The 26168-nt window shown below is 39.9% G+C and overlaps 1 protein-coding gene across 5 annotated transcripts in view; it reads left to right on the top strand.

Moving 5' to 3' along the window:
• PPP2R2B (protein phosphatase 2 regulatory subunit Bbeta) overlaps positions 1-26168 on the top strand; it is a 451980-nt gene that overhangs the window by 150580 nt on the left and 275232 nt on the right. The window lies entirely within an intron of this gene.

Genomic DNA, 26168 nt, shown 5'->3' with positions numbered 1-26168 from the left:
AGTTCAATCAGTTTTGATGAGGACTTATACGGTCTTATAACCATTCCCACAATCATTATACCAAATAGTGCTGTCCAATAGAAACATAATGTAAACCATATAATTTCATTTAAAATTTTTCTGGCCTACCTTTTTTAAAAAGTTGGAAAAAATGAGTAAATTAATTCTAATAATAAATTATGTAATAATAATTAAATACATTTAACTTAATATATCCAAATACTATTTTGACATGTAATCAATATAAAAATATATCAACAACGTATTTTACATCTTTTTTAACATTAATTCTTTGAAATTCATTGTGTATTTTACCCTTACAGGATATCACAATTCAGATACAAAATTTTCATCAAAAATGCATGATTTGTATTTAGATTTTAGAAGATTCACAGTCCAAAATAATGGATTAAAAGACCCAATTTGCTCCAAACATATTTAAAGTTTTCCACTGTAACTTTTCATTTCATTTATATTTAATTTAAATTATTGATAATGAAAAATCCAGTCCCTTGGTCATATGAACCATATGTCAGGCTCTCAGCAGTCATGTGTGGCTAGGGGCTACCATATTGGACAGCACAGAAAATATTTCCGTTACCCCAAAAAGTCATGTTCTGCTCTTTTGAAATCAACCCTTTCTTCCCACCATCTGGCACTGGAACCAACGATCCGCCATTTGTCACTGTAGTTTGTTTTTCGTCGAGTATCACATTCATGGAATCTTACAGCGTATAGCCTTTCATTCTGCAATTCTTTGAATTACCTCAAGGTTCTGAGATGCGTCTAGGTTAGGCTCATCAGCGGTTACTTCCATTTAGCCGTTGCCTAGTAAGTAGTATATTGTGTAGGACTGTGGCATTTATCGGTTGGTAGACGTTTGGGTTGTTCCGATCTTTGGCTATTATGAATAAAGCTGTTAGGAACATTCAAATACAAATATTTGTGTGGATGTATGTTTTTATTTCCCCTGAATAAATGTCCATGAGTGGACCAAAGAGCGCATGTTTATAGGAAACTACCAAATATTTTCCAGAGTGTGATTTTGCATTCCCACCTTTCTTGCAGGAGCTTGTCAATTGCTCCACATCCTCACCAACACTTGATACCTTTCACCTTTGCAATTCTCACAGGTATACGGTGCTTCTCCTTATGGCTTCAATTTGCATGTCCCTACTGACTAATAGTCTTGAACATATTTTCAACACTATTAGCCAACACTAAGTGTTCAAACATTTGCCATTTGTACATTTTCTTTGGGTAAGTGTCTTCAACTATTTTGCCCTCATCTTATCAGCTTGTCTTTTATCATTGGGTCTTAAGAGTTGTTTTAAACGAGCTGGGTAGAAGTTCTTTATCAAGTGTGTTTAATTTATGTTTTCTCCCAGTCCTGGCTTAGGTGTGACTTTTTTCTATTTCCTGTCATTGATGTTATTTTCTGCCACTGGTGAATGTGGTGATGCAGTATCTTCAGTCCAATGTTCACACACTCATTTAACGCTTGGCAACTTTGGGTCTACTTTTCTCTCAGGAAGCCATGGGAACTTCCAGCATTCTCTTTCACCTGATGCTGGGATTGCAGGACTCCAAGTAGATGTACTCAGCAGTATACCTGAACAATTGTTACAACTGCCACTCAGGCCCCATAGTTGTTAGACGTGAGGTTTCTCCATCTCCAGAAAGTTTACAACCTCATGGCTAGCCTTTAGAACTTGAGGCACCAGTCCCCACTCTTTGTCTGTGAGATTTTCCATAGTCTGTGATTTCTACCACTCATCTGCCTTGCTCAGGACTGAATTTAATGAGCCTTATCATAAATTCAGGGGACATCCAATCTGTAGACTTGCCCATCTGATCTTCGTGCTTCCTGCTACTTGGTCAGACTTTGGTTTCCTTTCATAATAATGCTCTTATGCAATCGGCTTGCATTCTTCCCTTTTTTTCCCTTCCTCATAGAATATATGCCAAGCTTTCAATCTGGCAGGCCTTGGTACTCAGTATTCAAAGCCAAGCTTTTGATCTTCAAAAGTCCTTTTTATTCCCCTCCCAGGCACCAGACTCTAAGATTAATATCCCTGCCATAAGCTCTCAAAGTGTAGTTAGAAACTAGTAAAGAATAGAACGCTTGGGCCTTTTGGGGTCTGCCTTCTTTGGTTCTGGGGTGAGTACTCAGAGAGGGCTACCTCTAATGCCTGAATGACGGGTCTAAGGAAGAGTGAGAGTCACCACATACCCCCCCCACCCCCCGCAGTGCTACAAAATATGATCCTACTGCTGTTGGCTCCCAGTAGGTAAGAAATTCTCCAAGACGATAGTCCCTGCGGAGATAAGATCACTAATGACTCAGAAGCTGAAAAGCCAGAGCAAGTTTGGAAAATGACAATAAAAATGATTGTTATGTTGATGACGGTAATGGCAGAATTTCCCTGTTGTTACACGTTTACGTGTACCAATTCTGGCTCAAGAATTTTAGTTTTATTAGCCTACAAGGTATTTAATTATTATTTCCATTTTGCTATTGAAGAAACTCAGGATTCTGATGTAACTTTAACTTTCCTAAGGTCAAAAGGTTTTCAGCACCTTCAGGCCAATCTGATTTTAAAGCATGTATTCCTAACCATTAGGACTGTGGTTCTCCAGTGATTTGAGGATACTTTTGCAACCTTAAAAATTATTGAGGACCCCAAAGATCCTTAATTTATTTGAGTAATTGCCTTCTTATATTTACTTTATTAGAAATAAGAAACAGGTTTTAGAACTATTTATTAACTCATTTTTAAAAAGCAATAAAAATCCATTGCATATTAATACCCACAACATACTTTTATGAAAAATTACTATATTTTTAAACAATGTTAGTAAGAAGAACAGCATTATTTTATATTTTTTATAAATCTCTAATGTCTGTCTGGTTCATGGAGGACAGCTGGGTTCTCATATATGCTTCTGTATTCAGTCTGTTGTGATATCACACATCATGTAGCCTCTGAAAAACTCCACTGAATACTCATGAGAATATGAAAAATGGGACTAACTTCCAAGTATTATGAAAACAGTTTTGATCTGTTGACCCTCCCCAAAGGGGTTTCAGGGAGCCCAAAGGGTGTTTAGACTACAATTTGAGAATTGCTGCATTCAGATAATTACAAATGTATTAATTCCAGTGTAGCAAAAATCTATTACATGAAACAAGGGTAACAAGTGGGGAAGTGTAGATTAGGACAAGACCCTGAGAGGGTGAAGACCAAATTAAGGAGTTGAGATGTCATTCTGAAAGCACTGAAAAACCATCAGTCTGTCAATATAATGGGTAGGATGGATTGGAAAGTGTATAGACAACCAGTAAGAACACTATGAAGAGGCAGAGGATCTAGACCTCTTAGGATTTTATGAAAAATAAATGTATTAATTTATATAAAATGCAGAGAACAAAGCCTGCTCTGTAGTAAGCACTGTTAGAAGGAATTGTAATAGTTGTCGTTGTAGCAATAGTGCTATCGCTATTATTACTAATATTAAAGGACCAGTGATACAAGCCAGAACTAGGCAGAATTAGACATTCTGCAACGGGATGTAGTTTGTTAATAGGATGGAGTTGCTGAATGGATATAGGCCTGAGGAACTTGAAAATGTAAAGGTAGCGCTATTTTGCTCTTTGACTACTCTAGGGACCCAGGAAGTATTTGGACAAAGAGTTGATTCTCAGTAGGTATTTGAAGAGACTAGAGGGAGAGGAGAGCCATGGAAAGAGATGAAGACTTTGGGGCAAGGAAGGTGATGTCTGTTGGTTTTGGTTTTGAGATGCTTGTGGAACACACACATGATGAGGTCCTTAAGTAGATAAACCACAGAGCCATACACAAGTTCATGTGCCTGCTGTGCTTTCAGCTCTTCAAAGCATTTTCAACACAGCTTGGATTTTATTCTAATTTCCTACAATAGCCTACAGGCCCAGTGTTTTAATGGTTCTAATTACCTTTCTAGTTTCATCTTGGTCCATCTTCCCTTTCCATTACTTTGGTCCAATATTTCAGTACCTTGAGCTTCCCAAACTGTTCCCCACCTCAAGGGTATTTACACCACGGTTCCCTGTTTTGTGAAGCACCACCTGTCACACACCTCTTCACGCAGCTGGATCTATTGAATCCTCTGAAATCTTACCTGCTCAAGAGCCCTTCTCAGATCTTGCCATCCAAGCAAGTCTCCCTCCCCCTTGCATTCTTTTCTCTCACCAAATCCTCTTCATTATCTTCACAGACAGCATTTCATGATGACAGAGACTTTCTATTTCATTCATCATCATTGGCTTAGTGCCTAGGGAAGGTCCTCAGATATAATGCATATTTGTTTCATGAGTGAATAAATGGGATTCAGGAAATAGGCTGAAATAGAGAACGAGCATTAAAATGTAGGGGAGGGGTGCCTGGGTGGCTCAGTGGGTTAAAGCCTCTGCCTTTGGCTCGGTTCATGATCCCAGGGTCCTGGGATCGAGCCCCGCATAGGGCATTCTGCTCAGCAGGGAGCCTACTTCCTTGTCTCTCTCTGTGTGCCTTTCTGCCTACTTGTGTTCTCGGTCTGTCAGGTAAATAAATAAAATCTTTTAAAAAAAAAAATGTAGGGGAAATCTGTGCTTGGGTTTGAATTTGTTTGATATTTTAAGTTAGCACCATTAAGCCAGCCATCTTTAACGAGAGTTTCTCCATTGCATTTGACTTGAAAATTGGGTGTACCTCAATCTGTGAAATCTCTTCAGTTGTATTTGCCCTTTGAAAGTTGCCAAGGTAGTAACAATGACATAACGCTCCTTTACCAGTGGCTGTGGCTTACCCTATGCTATAAAGTCCCAGAAATGGATGACTCTCCTTATTTCCACACCATGTCAGCTAGTCCACCTTTGTATGTTCAAAAACCGGGTGCTGGGGCATCTGGGTGGCTGAGTCAGTTAAGTGGCTGACCCTTGATCTCAGCTTAGGTTTCCATCTCAGGGTCATGAGTTCAAGCCCTGCACTGGGCTCCACACTGGGCATGGAACCTATTTTTTAAAAAATAATAAAAATAAACTAAAAAGTCAAAGGTCAAGTGGTATAGTCTAGAAAAAGAGTAGCAGATTGACTTAGGTGTAATTTTTGACTTTGCCGCTTTTTCACTGGGTTGACCTGTTAAGCAGATCTCCTCTGGGAATGGTGAAATAACACTACCCTTAAAGTTTTCCTGATATTTCTACTAAGGTATCTAGCAAAAGAATGAGATCGCTCAATAAATTTTAGTTTTCCCAGTCATTCAGGCATTCAATTGATAGTATAGAATTCTTATTTGAAAAGCATTCTCTCTTGGAATTTTGAAGTTGATGTTTGATTGTTTTTTATAAAGGACCATTATTGTTGAAGAGAAGATTCCAATCTAAAAGTTATGGCCATTAGGAATGTTTGTCTGGCTCAGTCAGAAGAGGTCATGAGTTCAAGCCCTATGTTGGGTGTAGAAATTACATAGATAGGTGTTAGATAGATAGATAGAGTGAGTGAGCCATATATTTGGCCTCTGTTTTCTTCCAGGAAACTTTTAGGATATTCTGTTTATCCTTGATGCTCTGCAGATTCAAAATAATTATGTAGTTGCGGGTCTTTCAAAAATTATCATTATAGATACCCAATAGGTCTCTTCAATCTTAAAGACTCATATTCTTTAACTGGGAGAAATTCTCTTCAAGTATTTAATAATTTCTTTCCTTTTGATTTCCTAATCAAAAAGGAGCTTTCTGATACTTTGTTTGGGCTTCATAGAATAATTTCCTAATTTTATTATCTTCAATATCTCCTTTATCTTTTTGTCCTACTTCCCACACGCCCCTCCAGCTTTATTAAGGTAGGATTGACAAATAAAACTTGTATGTGTTTAGGGTGTACAAAGTGATGTTTTTATATAAGTATACTTTGTGAAATGATTACCACAATCAAATTAATTATCAAACTAATTAACATATCCATCGTCTCACATAGTTTGTACTATGTGTGTGGTGTGAACACTTAGGAACTACCCTGTTAGCAAATTTCATATACACAATACATAGCCATTAACTATAGTCACCTAATAGCACAGCCACCTAATGCTGTTCATTAGGTCTCAAGAACATATTCATCTTGTAACTGAAAGGTTTTACCCTTTGATCAATATCTCTCCTTTTCTCCCATCCCCCAGCTTTAAGTAACCACGCTTATTACTGCGAGTTGGATTTTTCTCTCTCTTCCTTTCTTTTCTTTTCCTTTCCTTTCTTTACTTTTATTTCTTTCCTTTTCTCTCCTACCTTCCTCTCTCTCTTTCTTTCTTTCATTCTGTGTATGAGATTATGCAATATTACCTTTTTATGTCTGTCTTATTTTGCTTAGAATAAGGCCTTCCAGGTTTATCCATGTTGTTGCAAATGGCAGGATTTCCTTGCTGAATAATATTCCATTGTGTGTGCGCATGTGTGTGTGTGTGCACATTAGAATACTGTATTTTCTTTAACCATTTGTCCAACAGACACTAGGATGTTTCTGTCTCTTGGCTACTGTGAAGAACACTGCAACGAACCTGAGAGCACAAATATATCTTAAAGATAGTGATTTCTTTTTGTTGTTGTTGTTTTTGGATTATAGTGGAATTGCTGGATCATAGGGCAGGTTTATTTTTAATTTTTTGAGGAACCTTCATGCTGTTTTCCATCATGGCTATATCCATTTTACATTCCCTCCAGCAGTGCCCAGAGGTTTCCTTTTCTTCACATCCTCATCAATGCTTGTTGCCATTTGACTTTTTGAGAATGGCCATCCTCACAGGTGTGAGGTGTTAGCTCATTTTGGTTTTGGTTTGTATCTCCCTGTTGATTAGTGATGTTGGGTACCTTTTTCTACACCTGTTGACCAATCGCATGTCTTCATTCAGGTCCTTTGCTCAGTTTTGATTAGACTATTTGTTATTTACTGTTGAGTTATAGGAGTTCCTTACATTTTTTAGATATAAACCCTTTTACAGATATATTGTTTGTGAACATTCTTTCATTCCATGGATTGCCTTTTCATTTAGATTGTCCCTTTTGTCATGTAGAAACTTTTTTAGTTTGACATAGTCCCACCTGCTCATTTTTGTGCTTTAGGGTTATATCAAAAAAAAAAAAAAATCATTGTCAAGATCGGTGTTAAAGACCTTTCCCTTATTTGTACTCCTAAGAGTTTTATAGTTTCAGGTCTTATGTTTAGGTCTTTAACACATTTTGAGTTGATTTTTGTGTAGGGGGTAAGATGGGGATCCAGTTTCATTCTTTTGCATGTTACTGTTCAGTTTTCCCAGCACCATTTATTGAAAAGACTATCCTTTCCCCACTGTGTTTCTTGGCAGCTTTGTCAAAAATTAGTTGACCATATATACATGGGTTTATTTCTGGGCTTTCTCTTCTGTTCTTTGACTTTTAACCCTCCAATGATAGAAAACCAAATTAGCCATATTTTTTTTTCATTTCATGTTTTTTTTTTTCATTTTCTTGGTTGCTTTTTATAGCCTCTTCCTGTTGATTTGTTCATTTATTCTCTTTTTCATTATTTCTGCATGTGCTAATTAGTATTTATCTATGTTCCTAGTAGTATATTTGTGTCTACCAGTATCTACTTTTATGTTTTCTTGATTTTTTTTATATTATACACTTTACTTAATCATCCAGATGATCTTCCATTGCCTTGTCATATGTAAGAATGAATCAATAGAACAGTTGAATGAACATGAATAGGGTTTATCACTGGGTGTTTTCATAGTAGAGTGAGCAGAGTGAGCCGTCAGGGAAGTGATCTTGCATTTGGGGATCTCTAAATGCCAGAATGTAGAACGTTTCACGTTGGACACCCAATGCCCATACTCACCATTTTAGTATACCCCAAACTATTTACATTTTTTTCACCTCCCAAGGTGAAGAAATAGAGTTGAATAGTCGGGATAAAAGGAAGATGTATCAATTTTTCTACGGATTTTATTCTAGCATCCCCTCCATTTTTTGGTCCTCATCATACATCCTTTTTGGTCTTTCTAAGTCCTGAACCTCTCCAGGTTTCTGCAAGGTGGATAAATGCTCTGTTTTGCCTCATGTCACCTCTCCCTTTCATCATCATTATCCCTCTGTCTACCTTTCTTCTTCCAGAAACATGAAATCTATAGTTCACTTAATGCCCTGCACCTTATACTCTCTTTATTGTTGTGAGGTCAATCTGCTTTGCTCCTTTACTGTCATTTAAGAGAGATCTTGGGAAAAAAGAGTTGATAAATGTACCTTCAGTTTACTATTACCCTTAATATTCTTTCTCTGTTTTCCTAAATCAGGGAAAACCATTATCTCCTTAAGAGACAAAGCCAGCCTCTCTCAGAGGGTCTACTTCTACATTCTCCAACATTTTTTTTTAATAAATATTTTATTTATTTATTTATTATTATTTTTTTACATAAGCATACAGGACTTCACCTCACGATTCTGATATCAAGAGTCAGATGTTTAACTGACTGAGCCACCCAGATGCCCCCTACAACTTCGTTTTAAAGTAGAAAAGCTTTCTTCTTTGACTGTTTAAGTCTCCACTCTTCCCCCAATTATACCAAGTTTCTCTATTTTCATGTATTAAATCCCCATTATGCTTTTAAATCTGAAGTATTCGGTACTCAGTAAATAGGTATATAATGTTCTGAGTAGTAGTGAATCACCAAAAAACAGAGAAAGACTTAAATTTTTTTTTTCAATAATAAAATACCCAAGGGTTTCTTGATAGTGTCATAAACTCTCACCATTACAGGACACTTCCAACTGAACAAATTTTTTGAGAGAAAAATCATTCTGGTAACTATTTAGGTGTTCTTTTAAAGAATTATGGGGATTATAGCTTTTTGGGCTTTTTGACAAATTTTTTTTTAACATTTTACTCTTTTTTTTTTTTAAGATTTTATTTATTTACCTGACAGAGATCACAAGTAGGCAGAGAGGCAGGCAGAGAGAAAGAGAGGAAGAAGCAGGCTTCCTGCTGAGCAGAGAGCCCGATGCGGGGCTCGATCCCAGGACCCTGGGATCATGACCTGAGCCGAAGGCAAAGGCTTTAACCCACTGAGCCACCCAGTGGCTTAATATTGACAAATATTAAGTATATACTTACTGGGTAAAAGAACCTTAACAGAGATTTACATAGGAAAACGAAAACAAAACCATTATGGAGTAGTTGGTTAAGAGTAGAGTAATACTGGGTTCAAATCCAAGACCTGCTCCATTCTGCTTGCTGTAAGATAACGTCTCTGAGTTTCAGTTGCCTCAGTGATATATGGCACTTACGATACTTCCCTTGTGCGGTGGATAAGAGAGAGAGAAGTAAAGTGTACATAAAGACGTAAGTCCAGTGCCTGACAGGTGGTAAGCACCTGTCAATGGCAGCTGATTTGATCATGAACTAGACAGCCTTTATAATGTAATTGGTTACCATCTTTTCTCAGATATGGGCAAAGAGCACTTCATGAACACATCCAGGTTTGTGGAACTCCCCAAGCCATAGACTTAGCTTTCTTTAATGTCTCTCTCAGGCCCTCCCTCTGCCTTTGTTCAAGCTCATCTCATTTTGCTCAGCCCTGAATGTATTACAAAACTGAGCCAGGTGGCTCTCTAGTCAGTACTGTTTATACCCAGTGAACTGACAAACAGTAATGACTCCAAAAGATTATTTGTTTTGCCATTTTAATAATTACTTGCTGGAGAATCACTGGCAAATCTATGACATGACAAGTTTTGACATCTCCCAAGTATGTGCACGCTGTTGAGCCTGTGAGTTTAGAGCTCTTGTCCTTTCCTGTGAGAAATCGACTTGCGGTTCCTTATTTGTCTAACAAGGTAGAGTCCAGCAGAGGTCGGATTCTTCTGATAACATTCACACTTGTTTCAAGGGAAGCTGTAAACATATAAACACATTAGAAGGTGGTTTGGACATACACAAATGTTGCTAAATTTGTAAGAATGAGTATATTCACCTCGAGCATCTGAGTTAACAACTACTTATAAACTGGAGAAAGAAAATCAGTTCTAATCTTTCATTTAATGAACGATGTTTTCTTTTCAAGTCCTACTATAAGTACTGAAATGTACCACAGTACTGAAATGAGCCAAGAAACTGCTGGTGAGACCCTGAGTTTTTAATTTGTGAATACATTTAACAAACTTGTATTTTGTATGTTAGGCACAGTATTAGGCATTGGAAACCCACTGGTGAGTAAGAAGGAGACATGATTCTCTTGTGGAGTTTACTGTCTCCTGAAGGAAGCAGTTACTAAATGAACCATCATAAACACAGATATAGAAATACAATGCAGTGAGAAGGATAAGAGGAAAGTCATACAGTGCCATGAGGATAACATAGTAAAGGAGCTGATTCAGTCTATTTTGGACAAATTCTTCCCTATGGAAAGGATGAGTAATCTGAAATGTGAAAGATAAAGAGCATTAACTATAGGTGGAAAGGGAAAGAATGTTCTGGGCAGATGCTAAGGCCCTGTGGTTGGCATGAAAAGGTGCTTGTGGGGAGTTGAAAGGACAATGAATTTTGATGTGGAGGACAAAGACAAGCAGAGAGGTGCAATCAAGCTCTAAATCCCTACTCTTTTAATAGCCCAAGCTGCCTTTTTAGTTTTGCTTGCATTCATCCATTTATTTATTCCTTGATTCATTCATGCATTCAGCAAATGATTATTCCACAGCATTACTCTGTGGCAGACCGGCCTTAGACATAAATATAACAGTAAGTTACAGCCCCTGGTCCCAGAGATCTCACAGGAAAAAAGATGATGATGCCCGGATGCTATGAGGTCACAGAGGAAAAGCATGAACCTCCGTCTACATTTAGGAAGCTTGGGAAGTACAGGGCAAGGATGAGAAGGAAGATAATTTCAAAAAGAAAAACTGTGTTCCAAGGTCCAGAGGCAAAGGAATGTTTGGTAAGGCTGGGAAACTTTGAGAGGCTCATTGGACCTTCCAGTGTAGACTGTGAGATCCTTTTTGGATGAAATGAAGGTAATGAAGTAGGCAGAAGCCAGACCTTAAAGGGTCTTTTAAACTGTGTTAAGGGTTTGGGATTTTTTCCCTCTAAGAGTCAGGAAAGCCACTCAGGGACTTTAAGCAGGGCAGTCGGCATAATCAGAACTTTAAGGTGATGATACTTGTATCAACATGGAGAATGGAGGATTTGCTAGGGAACTACTACAGCAATTGCTGGGAGATAATGGCCAAACTTAAACTCATGATAATATGAATGGATAGATGGGGACAAATTTCTTGGCTTCCAGGGAGCTGGAATTCATAACTGGCATCTGACTAGACGTAGGGTAGAAGGATAAGTGTTAAAAATGCCTTTTGAATTTCTGTTTCGGACGACGAGGTGGACCCTGGGTACCACTTAAAAGATAGAAAACAGGGGCGCCTGGGTGGCTCGGTGGGTTAAAGCCTCTGCCTTCGGCTTGGGTCATGATCCCGGGGTCCTGGGATCGAGCCCCACGTCGGGCTCTCTGCTCAGTGGGGAGCCTGCTTCCCCCTCTCTCTCTGCCTGCCTCTCTGCCTCCTTGTGATCTCTGTCTGTCAAATAAATAAATAAAATTAAAAAAAAAAAGATAGAAAACACAGAAAAATGAGTGAGTTGCTTAATCTGTGTTACTTCTTATCTGTAAAGTAGGCATATTTTGATCTTCTTGTAGGATTACCTACAGTACACTAAGATGTTCAGAAAAATTTGGCAATTATTTTATGGCAAAATTCCACAGAAGCAGTTAACCACTGAAATCTAGTTACCAAGAATGTCAGAGAAGACATTATAGGGCAATTGAGCTGAGCCCTACTGAGTAACAGATCACCAGGGCATAAATGAAGGGATGAGTGGTAGACAGCATTCTTGGCAGTGAGCACAGCAGACGCAGAGCTCAAAGTCCTTTAAGAAACTGGAAATAGGGGGGCGCCTGGGTGCCTCAGTTGTTAAGTATCTGCCTTCAGCTCGTGTCTTGATCCCAGAGTCCTGGGGCTCCCTGCTCAGTGGGAAGCCCGCTTCTCCCTCTCCCACTCCCACTCCCCCTGCTTGTGTTCCCTCTCTGTTGTCTCTCTCTCTGATTTTGGAAGCTCCGTAAATCAGGCCAGCATTAGCCAAAGGTTTACTACAGAATACAGGTTTCTCGTAGGATGTTAGTATTATCAAATTAATATGGAAAATTCTAGTTTAAACAAAAATTAACTTCCTAGTTACAGGACTTCTCAGAGCTTTTTCAATGTGATTGTAAATGTATAGAAGAGACATACATTGTGACTTTATTTTTTTCTCAAATTCCACACCTCTTTGCCCAGAATGCTGATTAACACCTCAAAAGACACCAGTAGTTTGGTGCCATTGGGTTTTGGAACGGAGAACCAACCACACAAGGGTTTAGAACAGTGAGAGGATCAGATCGATGAGTAATAAAGATCGTGTTCCCTTAGTGAGGAGGGGGTGTTGGAAGGGGGTGAAGTCTAAATGCCTGAGGACCTTAAGAAGTTAAATAGAGAATAAGATCACAAATTCAGACAGGAGGCAGCAGTGGAAGGGACACATGTGTTTGCACGTGTGTGTGTGTGTTCACTTAGAGCACGTACGACTTGTTGTTTGTACAAGCTAAAGAAGCCTTTATCAAAAAAGTTTTGGAGCTCTTGATCAACATGAGAATCTCTTATTCCAAAAATCTTTTCTATTGGTGATGTCTTTTGATCCTCCCATCACCCCAGGAGAGATTTTAAAATCAGTTTCCCCAGGCGAGTATCAGAGGAGAGACTGGACTGCTGTTCCAAGCCGGTGAAAGGCAGACCCGGCCTCAGGTCTTCTCAAGGCAACCCCAGGGCTCTTTGCATTCTCTCATGTTCCTTCTAAGCTAAGACTTGAGAGCTACAGGTTGAAGGATATGTAGCATTTGCATAGATTGAAAAATAAGCAAATCTTTTTAGTTAGGAGGAGAAATGTAAGAAAAAACAGAAGCAGAAATGCACATGACACGCAGGAAGTGCCAATTTGCTGCAGGCTGGAATCTCTCTGTGAGTCCTCCCCCACCCCACTCTCTGTGAGTCCTCCCCCACCCCCTCCTTCCCCACCCTCACCCACCCTCTCCCCCTCATCCTTCAGGGCACCGCGAGCTCCAGGACCATGTGACACCAGCATGTGCACCAAGCCCCATGCTTGGATTAGAGCTCTGCTGTCAGTCTTGAAACCCCTAATACTTTCTCAAGTATTATGTAGCTCGTCCTTCTTCAGACCTCAGCACAGGTGTTTGAATTGACCATTTTACTTTTGGGGGCTGTTCTCACTCAGCTGGGTGTCTCTAGATTCTTACATTGTGGTTAGCCAGCACTTGACGAGTCTCTTATTTGCCCATGAATGAATTTCAGCATTTGTCTCTGCAATCAAGTTGTGAGTTCCTTAAAACACCTAAGAAGGCTGGTGTTGTGCACAGAGTAGGGAGGCAGAAAATGTTGGATGTCCAATGAACATACTTCCGTGATGAGCCACTGACATAAACGGTTTGATACTCCCTTGCAATGAAACCCTGGCTTTGAGTTCTCCTTAGAAAGGGGTGGGGTTGGAGGAGAAGAAGCAGAGCTGCCAAAACAATTCAAGAATTCAAGAATGAGAACTGGAAAAGGGAATAAATCTGGCATCCACGTGGACAGCCGCAGAGCATACAATCGTGACAATATGCCGTGTCTCATACCAACAGGCACACTGATGGGGTGTGTGTGATGTGCTGTGGCCTGCTTTCAATATTTTGTATATATGAACCCATTTAACAACAACCTTATGAAGTAGACACTGTTATGATTACCATTTTGCAAATGGAATTTGAAGCACAGAGTGATTAAGGCCGTTGCCCAAGTATATACTACTAAGAAACTATCAGAGCCAGGATCTGAGTGTGAGCAGTCTCTTTCTCCAAAGTCGGGCATTTGACCACCTCTTACGCTTTGCTGACCCATCTTAGAAAGGACTCTTACATCTGGCCTTACAGCATTAGTATTAAGTGCTATATATGTGAGCGCTATTATTATTCCCCATATAAAAATATGCACGGGCGCCTGGTGGCTCAGTGGGTTAAAGCCTCTGCCTTCGGCTCAGGTCATGATCTCGGGGTCCTGGGATCGAGCCCCGCATCGGGCTCTCCCCTCAGCAGGGAGCTTGCTTCCCCCTCTCTCTGCCTGCCTCTCTGCCTACTTGTGATCTATGTGTGTCAAATAAATAAATAAAATCTTTAAAAAAAAATATGCATGGGAGGTGATAGCACTGGAATTCTAAACTTGTATTTAATTTTGGACCTTTCTTTTGTCCCAGGTTTTTTCCCCCTTTCCTTTTCCTGTGCATGAAATAGACACAGTGAGTCAGCATTTGGAAGCAGAAAGTACTCTAAACTAGGCTTTTTTTTCTGGGGAGAAAGTCCAAACCCTCATCAAATTCTCAAAAGGATCTGTGACCCTAAAATGTTAAAGTCAGCGCTCAGGGCCCATGCTCCTTTTCAGATGTAAATTCACAAACTTTGTCATACTTTGCTCACCCCTATAACCCTATCAGATGCCAACTGGAAATTATAGAGGTCTCTATCTGAGACATGTTTAGTATAATTATTTTCACTCTGTATTTATTCCATAAATATTTATTGAGCTTTAAAATATCTACAGACTTGCTTATAAGTTCAAGGTCCGTCTGGCTTTTGAATTCAGCTTCTTTGTCTTATCTCACTAGTGTAGTAACGACCAGGGTTAACCTCGGCTGCACAGCACTTTGAACTTATCAAAATGTGTTCCCACACGATGAGCTCAGTTTATCATGGGATATGTCCTGTAGCTTCCCAAAATGCGTATACTTAGAAGTCTTCTTCCAAAGAAGAGAAAGTGGCAGAACATGATACTGTAGGCAGAAGGTAATTTTTTTTATTAATACATAATGTATTATTTGCTTCAGGGGTACAGATCTGTGAATCATCAGTCTTAAACAACTCACAGCACTCATATAGCACATATCCTCCCCAATGTCCATAACCCAACCACCCTATCCCTTCAGCAACCCTCAGTTTGTTTCCTGAGATTAAGAGTCTCTTAAGGTTTGTCTCCCCCTCTGGTACCATCTTGTTTCTTTTTTTCCCTCCATTCTCCCCACGAGATCATATGATCAGAGAGATCATATGATAATTGTCTTTTTCTGATTGACTTATTTCACTTAGCATAATACCCTCTAGTTCCATCCACGTTATTGCAAATGGCAAGATTTCGGGGGTTTTGATGACTGCATAGTATTCCATTGTATCTATATATGACATCTTCTTTATGCATTCATCTGTTAATGGACATCTATGCTCTTTCCATAGTTTGGCTATTGTGCACATTGCTGCTATAAACATTCGGGTGCACGTGCCCCTTCAGATTACTGCATTTATATCTTTAGGGTAGATACCCAGTACTCTGCTCTCTGGGTCATAGGGTAGCTCTATTTTCAACTTTTTGAGGAACCTCCATACTATTTCCACAGTGACTGCACCAGCTTGCATTCCCACCAGCAGTTTAGGAAGGTTCCCCTTTCTCCACATCCTCACCAACATCTGTCTTGGTAATTTTAGCCATTCTGACTGGTGTCAGGTGGTATCTCATTGTGGTTTTGATTCGTATTTCCCTGATGCCGAGTGATGTTGAACAATTTTTCATGTGTCTGTTGGCCATCTGGATGTCTTTTTTGCAGAAATGTTTGATCATGTCCTTTGTCCATTTCTTGATTAGATTATTTGTTCTTTGGGTGTTGAATTTGATAATTTCTTTATGGATTTTGGGTACTATAGGCAGAGGGTAATTTGTGCTGATTCTACGTGAGCATACAGGCTTCCTTCCCAGACTTCTGCCGCTGAGGATGGATGGTTGCCGCCCCTCCCGCAGCTCCACCTGGCCCATCTCAGAGCAGAAAAGGAAGAGAATGAGGATGAAGAAGAGTGTGGAGCTCTGTTACTTCAGTTTTGTTCATGGTGGGCCCCCATGACTTTTGAAAGATAGCAATAGTCATTCGTGCCCTTGATAGTGACCTCAGAGTTCTGGGGAGTGAACAACTTAATTCCCAACAACTTTCAGTTTACCCTCTTAAGAAAAAGCAGTGTGTTGAAGAGAACAGGGGAGGAGAGTCCCATAGAGGGGTTAGCATGGGAGCCAGACACCAGGTTCCATGCTTGTGGTCTGTTGCTGGGGGAACTGGGCAAGTCAGTTCTTTGCCCTGGGCTCTGGTTTTCTCTTCAGCAAAATGGTAGGCTAGCCCTTATGGTCTGCAAGCCTCCTGTAGTATGAGACTTTCTTGGTATGGGCTGAGACTTACCTAGAGTTAGCCAAACTGAAAAGAGCAGAGTTCCCAAGACTGACCTCACTTCTGACATCAACTGCAAATGGTGGGCGGAGGGGGGGTTTTCAAAACTATCCTCCATTTCAATAATTTGCTAGGATGCATAGAACTCACAGAATGTTATTATATTTCGGTTACAATTTATTATAGGGGAAGGATACAGGTTAAAGGTAGCCAAAGGATGAGCAACAGGGTAGCTCAGTCAGTTAAGTGTCTGACCCTTGATTTTGGCTCAGATCATAATCTCAGGGTCATGAGATTGAATCCAAGCATCAGGGAGGGGGGCAGGAGGGGCAGTCTGCTTGGGTTTATCTCTCCCTCTTCTTTTGTTCCTCCCTACCCCTGCGTGCGTGCGCGCGCGTGCACACACACACACACACACATTCTCTAAATAAATAAATAAATAAATAGGCAGCCAAAGGAACAGATGCATAGGACAGAGTCAGGGAGGGTTCCAAACTCAGAATTTGTCTTCAGGACACATTAACCTCCCTCCACTGATGTATGATAACACAGAGTATGCTAACCAGGGAAGCTTAACTAAGGCTGGTATTTGAAGTTTTTATTGGAGTTCAATTATATAAGCATGATTGATTGATTAATCAATTGCCCATACGGTTGAACTCCATCACCAGGTCAACCTATAGCTTATGGCCCAAATCCTCCACCCTAAATCACAGGTCTTTTTGGTGTGGCCAGCCTGGCAGTTAAACTGCTAAATGTGGCCACCCCCACTCCATAAACAAAGACGTTGCTATGAGGTCTGACATACGTTACTTCCCAGAAGCCTAGAGCAAAAGCCAGGCCTCTCTTTGGGCAAAGCCAAATTTTTATAAGCATCCTAGATTTATTGTTCATTAAGATTCCCTCCTGATAGATCTTCACTATTAAGCGAACACACATTGACTCTTTTATTCTTTCAAAAGTCTTTAGAGTAACTAATCTGTGCCAGGCACTGTTGTAGGTGCCAGATAGAGAGCAAAGGACAAAAACATTCCTGTCTCCCTGGAAATTGGGTTCTACTGACATAAGAACCAAAGCCAAATCAATAGGTACTGTCAGGCAACAGTACACGGAGGGAGAGGACTGGGAGGGAGGGGTGCTCTTTAATTTTATTTTCTATGGTGAGAGACGGTATCTCACAAAAATGGTCCTGGAGCTGACACCGGAGTGAAGTCAAGCGTGGAGCTCTGCTGTTGTCTGAGGGAAGGCACAGGACCAAGAGAAGAGCAGATAAGGAGGTCCTGGGGTGGAAGTGCTCTTCCTGGTGTGTTTGGCAAACAGTAAAGACACCACCATGTCTCTGAGGGAGACGTAGGGAAGGGAGTTGAAACAAGAGTTGGTGGTGATTCAGGTAAAGAACAGGGAGGGAAAAAAAGAAAAGAAAAGAAAAAGGATAGAGCTATAGTTGGAGCCAAATCTTTCTAGCATTTTAAGAAAGTTTTACTCTGAATGTGTAGGAAGCCAATAAAGGGCTTTGAGCAGAAAAGTGACACGAAGTGATTTGCATTTAAAAGGACCATTCTGCTGGCTGCATAGAAACCATTCTGTAGGGGGCAAAGGAGGGATCACAGGCTTCTTAGAGTCTTGAAACAATCATGGTGATGGGAGATGGTAGTTGGCACTTGGTAGCAGCTAAGGAGGTAGTGAGAAGTGGTGGGTTCTGGATGTGTTTTGAAGTTAGAGCTGGCAGGAGTTGCAGATGGACTGAAAGGATGTGGGAAATGAGGAACCAAGCAACAGGAAGGGGGAGCAAGGATGGGGGGGCACTAGGGACTGAGGTGCCACATCTGCTGTGAGTGATACTAGTGTGGAGGTCAGAGGAGAGATTGGTGCTCAAAATCCAAGTCATGGTGTGAGAAGTAAGCCATGAGACTGGAGGAGGTCCCATGAGACGGGACTATGAATGGAGAAATCCAAGAGCTTAGTGTGCACGTTTAGCCATCAAGCAGTGAGGAGGAACCCGCACATGCCCTGGAGAAGGAACGTGCACTGAGGTAGCAGGAGGATGGGGCAAGAGTGGTGCCCGGGGAATCAGTGAGGAGAGTGTTAGGAAGGAGGAAGAGCTCAGCTGCACACACAAAACTATACACACATGTGTGTGAAAGGTAATGGTGTATCTAATTTAGCAAGTCTTCAGAAATTAATCCGTTGAGGATGGGACCACAAAATTCTACTCTAATTCAATCTAAAACAATGAATCATTCTCAGTCAGTTTCCCTTCTAGGTATATACACAATAGAACTGAAAACACGTCTTCACGCCAAAACCTGTACCTGAATATTCGTGACTGTGGCCCACAAAAGCTCCCAAGTGGAAACAACCCAAATGCTCATCAGGTGACACATGGATTAAATGTGATATATCCATACAATGGATTATCATTCTGCTATAAGAAGGAATGACGTATCGCTGTATCTTTACATTTCTCCACCTTTAGTGGCCCTAGGAGAGTCCAGAGAGTCAGCTGTGGAAATCCTTTTTTTGGCAGTGACATCTGGCAATGTGGCTTCTTCTTCTAGCTGGAATTGAAGCCATAGGCTCAAACTAAACAGTTGATTGACCTATACGAGTGATAACTGTACTGAATTATACCTTTCTTGCTATTATATATTGTTATATATAACAATATATATAAGTGTCATTTTAGCACTTTCAGAATCGGGTTCTTTTTTTTCCTCTATTAGACTAGTTTACTGGTTTTGGGGGGAAATGTAGACTGAGTTCAATTATACTGTTCCATTTAACATATACGTGTGTGTGTGTGTGTATATTTATGTAACATAAATATATATATAAATATATATATATTATGTTATGTATATTTATATATTATATATATTATATATATTTATGTAACATAATATATATATATGTATGTGTATGTGTTTATTTTTTCCATATTCAGTTGGTATTACTTGAACATAGTTGTGAGGCCTATTACATTCATGTTGTTTAGTTTGTTCAAGTCTTTAGTAGATAAAAATCTCTCTTAGAAAAATATAATAAAACCCATTTTGTGACCGGAATGAACTTTTTTCCCCCCTAAGATTTTCTTTATTTATTTGAGAAAGTGTAAGCGAGCACCAGCTGGGGAGGAGTAGAGGGAGAGGGTAAAGTAGGCTCCCTGCTGACCAGAGAGCCCAGCGTGGGGCCAGATCACAGGATCCTGGGATCCTGGGATCATGGCCTGAGCTGAAGGCAGACGCTTAACTGAATGAGCCACCCAGGCACCTCAAATGGCACTTTTTGGAAAAGTTCCTCTGTTCCTGTGCTGCCGCCACTACACACATGTGGTTATTGAGCCCTAGAAATGTGACTAGCTCTGAGAGGTACCATATGTGTAAAATATGCAGCAGATTTCAGAGACTTGGGATAAAAAAAAAAGTATAATACATCAGTAATAATTTTATATTGATTATATGTTGAAATCATAATATTTCTGATAGAGTAAAGAAAATATTTTCTTTTCCCAAAAACCTTCTAAAACATTTTAAAAATATCATGAAAATTATTTTATCTGCTTCTTTTCACTTACTAATGTAGTAGGTTAAAAATTTTACAAGCATGGCCTGCATTACATTTCTATCAGAGTTGTCGTTCTGTGCCTTTGGTAGCTTGTACATTTATATTATGTCCTAATTGCCTCCTGAGCAGAAAATGACTATTGACCTTTCCAATACAAGGTTGCATCCAAAAAAGTGTTTCATAACATTAAAAAAAAAACTTTAGGGATACCTGGGTGGCTCAGTCAGTGAAGTATCCGACTCCTGATTTCAACTCATGTCATGGTCTCAGGCTTGTGAGGTCAAGCCCTGGGCTCTGCACTGGGCATAGAGCCTGCTTGAGATTCTCTCTCCATCCCTCTGCCCCTCCCCACCTTAAAATATTTTAAAAATATTCTTATTATAAAAATAATACATGTTCTAAATTTTCTTTGACAAAAATATAAACAACAAAGATAACCACACATAACCACTGCATAGTATTTTTATATATGGATTTTCACATACACACACTTTTTTTTAATCAAGAAAGGGGAAACTATAATATGCTGTTTTTTGACTTTTTAAAATAATATAACATAAATATCTATCCTTATCATTACATACCCTTACCTTTTTTTGTACTCATATTAGACTAAAGAACATGACCTACTCCAAGCAGTAAAAGTGGCTTTTGATAGCAGAGATTTTTTTTTAATCCTTAGTAACAGCTTTATTGAGATCCTATACCATCAAAATTCACTTTTTAAAAGCATACTGAAATTCAGTGATGTTAACTATATTCAGAGTTGTGCAACTGTTACCCTTATCTAACTTAGAACTTTTTTCATCACCCCAAAAAGAAACCCCCAAATCCATAAACATTCACTACCATTCCCCCACCCAGCCCCTGGCAACCTCATCTTTCTGTCTCTGTGGATTTGCCCATTCTGAACATTTCCCATAAATGGAATCACCTAATATGTAGTGACACAACACGTAGTCTTCTGTGACTGACTTCTTCCAATTAGCATGTTTTCAAGTTGATCCATGTTTTAGCATGTGTCAGTACGTCATTCCTTCTTATAGCAGAATGATAATCCATTGTATGGATATATCACATTTAATCCATGTGTCACCTGATGAGCATTTGGGTTGTTTCCACTTGGGAGCTTTTGTGGGCCACAGTCACGAATATTCAGGTACAGGTTTTGGCGTGAAGACGGGTTTTCAGTTCTATTGTGTATATACCTAGAAGGGAAACTGCTAGGTCAAATGGGCTGCTTTAACATTTTGAGAAACTGTCAGACTATTTGTGGCTGCCCCATTATACAACTCTACAAGCAGCGTGCAAAGGTTCCCATTTTGCCACAACCTCACCAACACAGTAGTAAGTGGGTTTCAATTGGGAGGCTATTATTCATTTCTAAGAGAGACAAACCAGAATCTAGCAAGGCGTGATTTCAGTACAGTGGCTTCAACCCACCCCAACACACACACACACACACACACACACACACACACACGTACACACACATGTGTGTGTATGCAGTACCAGGCTCCTTTTTGTTTGACTATGGTTATTTATCTCTAACACCCTCAGTAAAATGGAGGTTATAATAGTACTTTCCTTTTAAGGGCTACTGTTAGAATTAAATGCAATAATGCTGGTAAAATCCTTTGCACAACACCTGGTACATAATATATACTCAAAGAAGTGTTAGCTACTAATGCTTTATCAATGGCCCAGTACTTTCCCATTGTTTGCACACACCATAATTTGCCTAGCCAATTCTGTTGGACGTTTGGATTGTTTCCAGTTTTCCGTGATTCTAACCAATGCTCTGAGAAATAACCTTATGGGGCACCTGGGTGGCTCAGTGGGTTAAGCCTCTGCCTTCAGCTTAGGTCATGATCTCAGGGTCCTGGGATGGATCCCCACATTGGGCTCTCTGCTCAGCAGGGAGCCTGCTTCTCCCTTGTTCTCTCTGCCTGCCTCTCTGCCTATTTGTGATTTCTCTCTCTCTGTCAAATAAATAAATAAAATCTTTAAAAAAAAAAAGAACCTTATAGCTAATTTTTTGCCCACATCTATGATGATTTTCTTAGGATATATTCTGTAAGTGTTATTGCTTGGTGCCTCTTAAAGAAATTTGAAAGATAATTCCAAATATATATTCTCATTTAAATTATATGAAATTTTATTTTGAGAAATGTCATCAGAAACTAGATAGTACCCCTTGGGTATTGCCGAAGGGGTTTTGTAAATCCTCACCATATACCAAATACATATAAAGCAAATTGAAACTTTCTTGAATAAGACAGCCTACCTAAATTTAACTCTAAAACCACTGAATGAGAAAAGGTACAAGAGGATATTTTCTCTCAGACTCTCAGATCTGGACTCTTAAATTTGTGTTCTTCTCTCATTGTATTAATATCCTAACAAGACACTTGGAAGAGTTATCAATGAAACCAGGCAGAGTGGATGTCTTTGTTTTGCATTTAGGCAAATCCAGAGCAAAAGTAAGGAGTCAGTGGAGCTTGAACACTAGAAAAGGACAATTCATCGAGAATGGGCATGCGCTTGACATTCCTTATGTTGTCAGGACCCTCACGGGGCAGTCTCTTCCAACTCTACCACAGCAATAGCACATCCAGCCTGGAAGGGATCAAACAAAGGCATTGGGTTTCCTCTGATGGATATGGGAAAGCTTCATGGTAAAGGTAGGATTTGAAGAGTCATTTAACATGATGGCTCAAGTGTGGTCAGATGGTGGGACTTGGGAGATTAAACGCTGAGAACTGGAAGGAACTTTGCATAGATTACAGAGATGAACAGGACGATACGGTGGCAACTATTGCATTTCTACTGGTGCGCTGCTAAGTGTTTAACAATCGACTCTCCAAGCAAACAAAAACCCCAAAGCCCTGATTTATAAAGGGCTTTTAAAAATTTTCCATGATATAAATATCCAACCGTAGCAGATTTCAGATTCTAAGCTACCAACGTGAGGTCCCTCACAACAGAGCTGGAAATAGATGTGTATAATCGGCACATTCGGCTCTCAATAGCCAGTACATGGCAGCTCCAGTGTCCACAGTTTCTTTGCATAAATTACTGTACTTGGATAATTGAAGGAGCATTTTACTCTGTGAAATCCATTAAGTATGCAGAATCTGGGTTTAATACAACATTTTAAGAGCGAGATGTTTTGATGGTTAAATGCCATGTTAAAGGTACACTCGTGTGGTGTATCACACGTTCTAATGACATGCACAAAAAGGAATGGCGAAGCTTGCTGGAAACTCAGGAGATTACCCACTGAGCAGTCAACACATAAACCAGAGAGACAGTCGCGCATTCAGTGCTTAGTGATGTTAGAGAGGGATTTCGGAGGATTCCACAATAGAGAAACATGATCAGGTCTGCACGAGAGAGGGTCATCCCAATTCCACAGGATGGCTTCTAAAGAGCTTTTTTGCAGGATGGTAAAATTTCATGTATCCAGTTTCTAGATTGCCAGTAGGACAGAAGGATAGGGAGTAAAACTCTGGTTTCTAAGTCACTTGTGTTCACATAAATGACCTACTTGTAGTTCATCTGTCCCATTCTCTACTGGTAGAGGTGCACAGAAGCCACAGCTAGGGGGGGAACTGACATTTTAGTGCTGAGCAGTTAGGCTGCTCTGAAGCCACCCAGCAACACTCTCAAGTAGTTTCTATTATTTTCTTCTATTTCGCAAACACAGAGGCCCAGAGATGTTAAATTACTTGCCAAAGGTCATGACATTCACAAATGCCTGAGCTGGGACAAACCAGGACTGCCTCTGACCCCTAAAGCCTATATTAAGAATCTCCAGACTGGCTTAGTTAAGGTTTTAATAAAATTGTAGATATTTAATGGGTTAATTGGACGGGATGACCTGCAAGTTTCCAGTGTGGGCAGCACTGACCTAACTGGGGTGAGGGCAGTGTTGGGGGGAGGGGCCATAACAAGGGTGATAAAAAAAGAATGTGTCTACATGCCATCACGCTGAATTGTGTAACTTAAGAAGACTGTGTATATGTAACTGGCCTTTTTTTGTGTGTAAGTACAAGCCTGGATTGGGTCAGTCTTTCAGAGTGTCTTCTGCTGCCCCTCTTGTAGCTTTCCATCAACTGTTAATTAGACACTAAGTGCCATGACAGCAGAAGCTAACTATACACTTTATGCACGGGTATTGCTGAGTCTTCAGTCCTGTCCCGGTGGCTGACATAGTAGGTGCTTCAATATTTGTTCGTTATTGATAGTGGTGATGATAGTAAATATCCAACAAGTAATAGTAGTATCTTCTTTCCAGGATTATTCAATACATTATCTCATTAAATCCACACAATAACTCTATGAAATAGATACTATTCTTCCCCCTAATTTAGAGGTTTAAAAAATGTCTTAGGGGAATCTTGTAACTTACTCAGGGACACAATAGTAAGTGTCAGAAAATCAGCTGTGTTGGGTATCAGAGCCTTAGCATTTAGCCTTATGCTATAGTCTGTTGATTTATAATACATTTGTTGTATTTCTAAGAAAGCTCATTTTATCAAAATCAGAAGATAAAATTTCAGTTCTGTGATGAAAGGGACTCTGTTTTAACTGTATCCCTAGCACCAGAATAATTCTTGGCATATATTAAGCACTCAGTAAATATTCTTGGTACATATGCGTACAGAAATGAGCAAGACAATTATTTCAATTGTAATAAACTTAAAAACTAGAATATTACTGGCTCAGTTGGGTTTTGTTGTTGGGTATGGGGGATTTTTTGGGCAGGGATTTTAATAAGGATTGAGCTAGCAAACCTAAATATTACAAATATTTGTAATACTGAACACGTCAGTAATTTACTCGTTCATTGAAGAAATATTTATGTCTATTCAGCAAAGATAATTGAGTACCTACTAAGTACCAGACATTTAATATCAGAGATATAGTAGGAATGGTTCATAATGATAAGGTAACAACTATTACAAAATTCAGTGAGCCATGAAGAGCAACAAAAAGATGTAGAGACAAAATTCTAGAGGAAGAGACCGTGGTATGATCAGATGATGCCTCAGGGAAGTAGAGACGGTTGAGCTGAGATGCTGAAGAATGCCAGGAACATGAGGAAAGAGCATCAGTTGGCATGTACATATCTCAAAGGCTTTTGGAAAGAACTTGACATGTTGAGGTATAGAAAGAAGGTCAACAGGTCTTCTGAGAAATGGTCTCTTTGGTCCTCTTACCACCACAGGATTGCACAGGGTTCTTTCATCCCCTGACCTCTTTCCTACACGTCATTGTGTTCAAGCACAAAGCCAACAGCCTTATTTTTCTTGGTTTTGGTGCAGAGCCTGTCTCCCCATTGCTCGCAGTAGGAAAGAGTGGTCCACAAGGTTGAAACCTTGCAATCTCCTTACCCATGATGTATCTGTGTGGCCTGTACTGTTGAATATATGCAGGAGGGGTGCTGCAGGAAACGTGAAAGGGAAAATTTAGAAAACCCCAGAAACTTAATCTATGGAGGGGACATTTCTCCCATTGGTTACAGTGGAAAATTCCTCAAGCACAGCCTGGCCCATGAGCCTGGGCTTACCCACTTCATCATGCAGCTCTGTTCCGATCTAGCCCACAGTCCAGGAAGATAAGGGGAGGATTTCCAAACACGATTCCAAGGTCTCCTGTCACAAGTTAAGTTCATTTCGAAGGAAAACAAGATGTCTTCTTACCACTTTGAGAGGAACTTAGCTTTTCTCCCCTCTGCCCACCCTTCCCCATTTTGCTTAACAGCAAGGGAAGCTGAACTGTGTAACTACAGATGAGCTGACCACTGGAGACTTGGTGATGGATACAGCTCATCGTGTGGAAGAGCCAGCTGTGAACTGATGCCGAGTGGATTACATTGGTTTCCAGAATTTCCTTTGTGAAATTTGAACAAATAGTCAAACAAGTATGTGAAGACTTTTAACCACCAAACGAGAATCAAATGGAATTTGTTGTAAGCTGAACTTCCCTTAAAAATTTTATCAAAGACTATTTCTGCTCTCTTTCTCTCACTTTTCCGGAGATGGAATTAATGCCATTTTCCATCTGCCAGAAGCATCCACTCTTTGTGGAAATCGGATGGCAATTCCCAACCTCAGTTAAAAACTTGTTTTCCCATTTTTTTTGAACTTCAAATACTTCCTAAATTGCATTAGCTGAAGCATTGTATGTATATAATTAACTCACAGGTCCCTCTGGGCT

The sequence above is a fragment of the Mustela nigripes genome, chromosome 12, assembly GCF_022355385.1.
Source record: "Mustela nigripes isolate SB6536 chromosome 12, MUSNIG.SB6536, whole genome shotgun sequence".
Classification (NCBI taxonomy): Eukaryota; Metazoa; Chordata; class Mammalia; order Carnivora; family Mustelidae; genus Mustela; species Mustela nigripes.
This window is presented reverse-complemented; position numbering and strand designations above follow the sequence as displayed.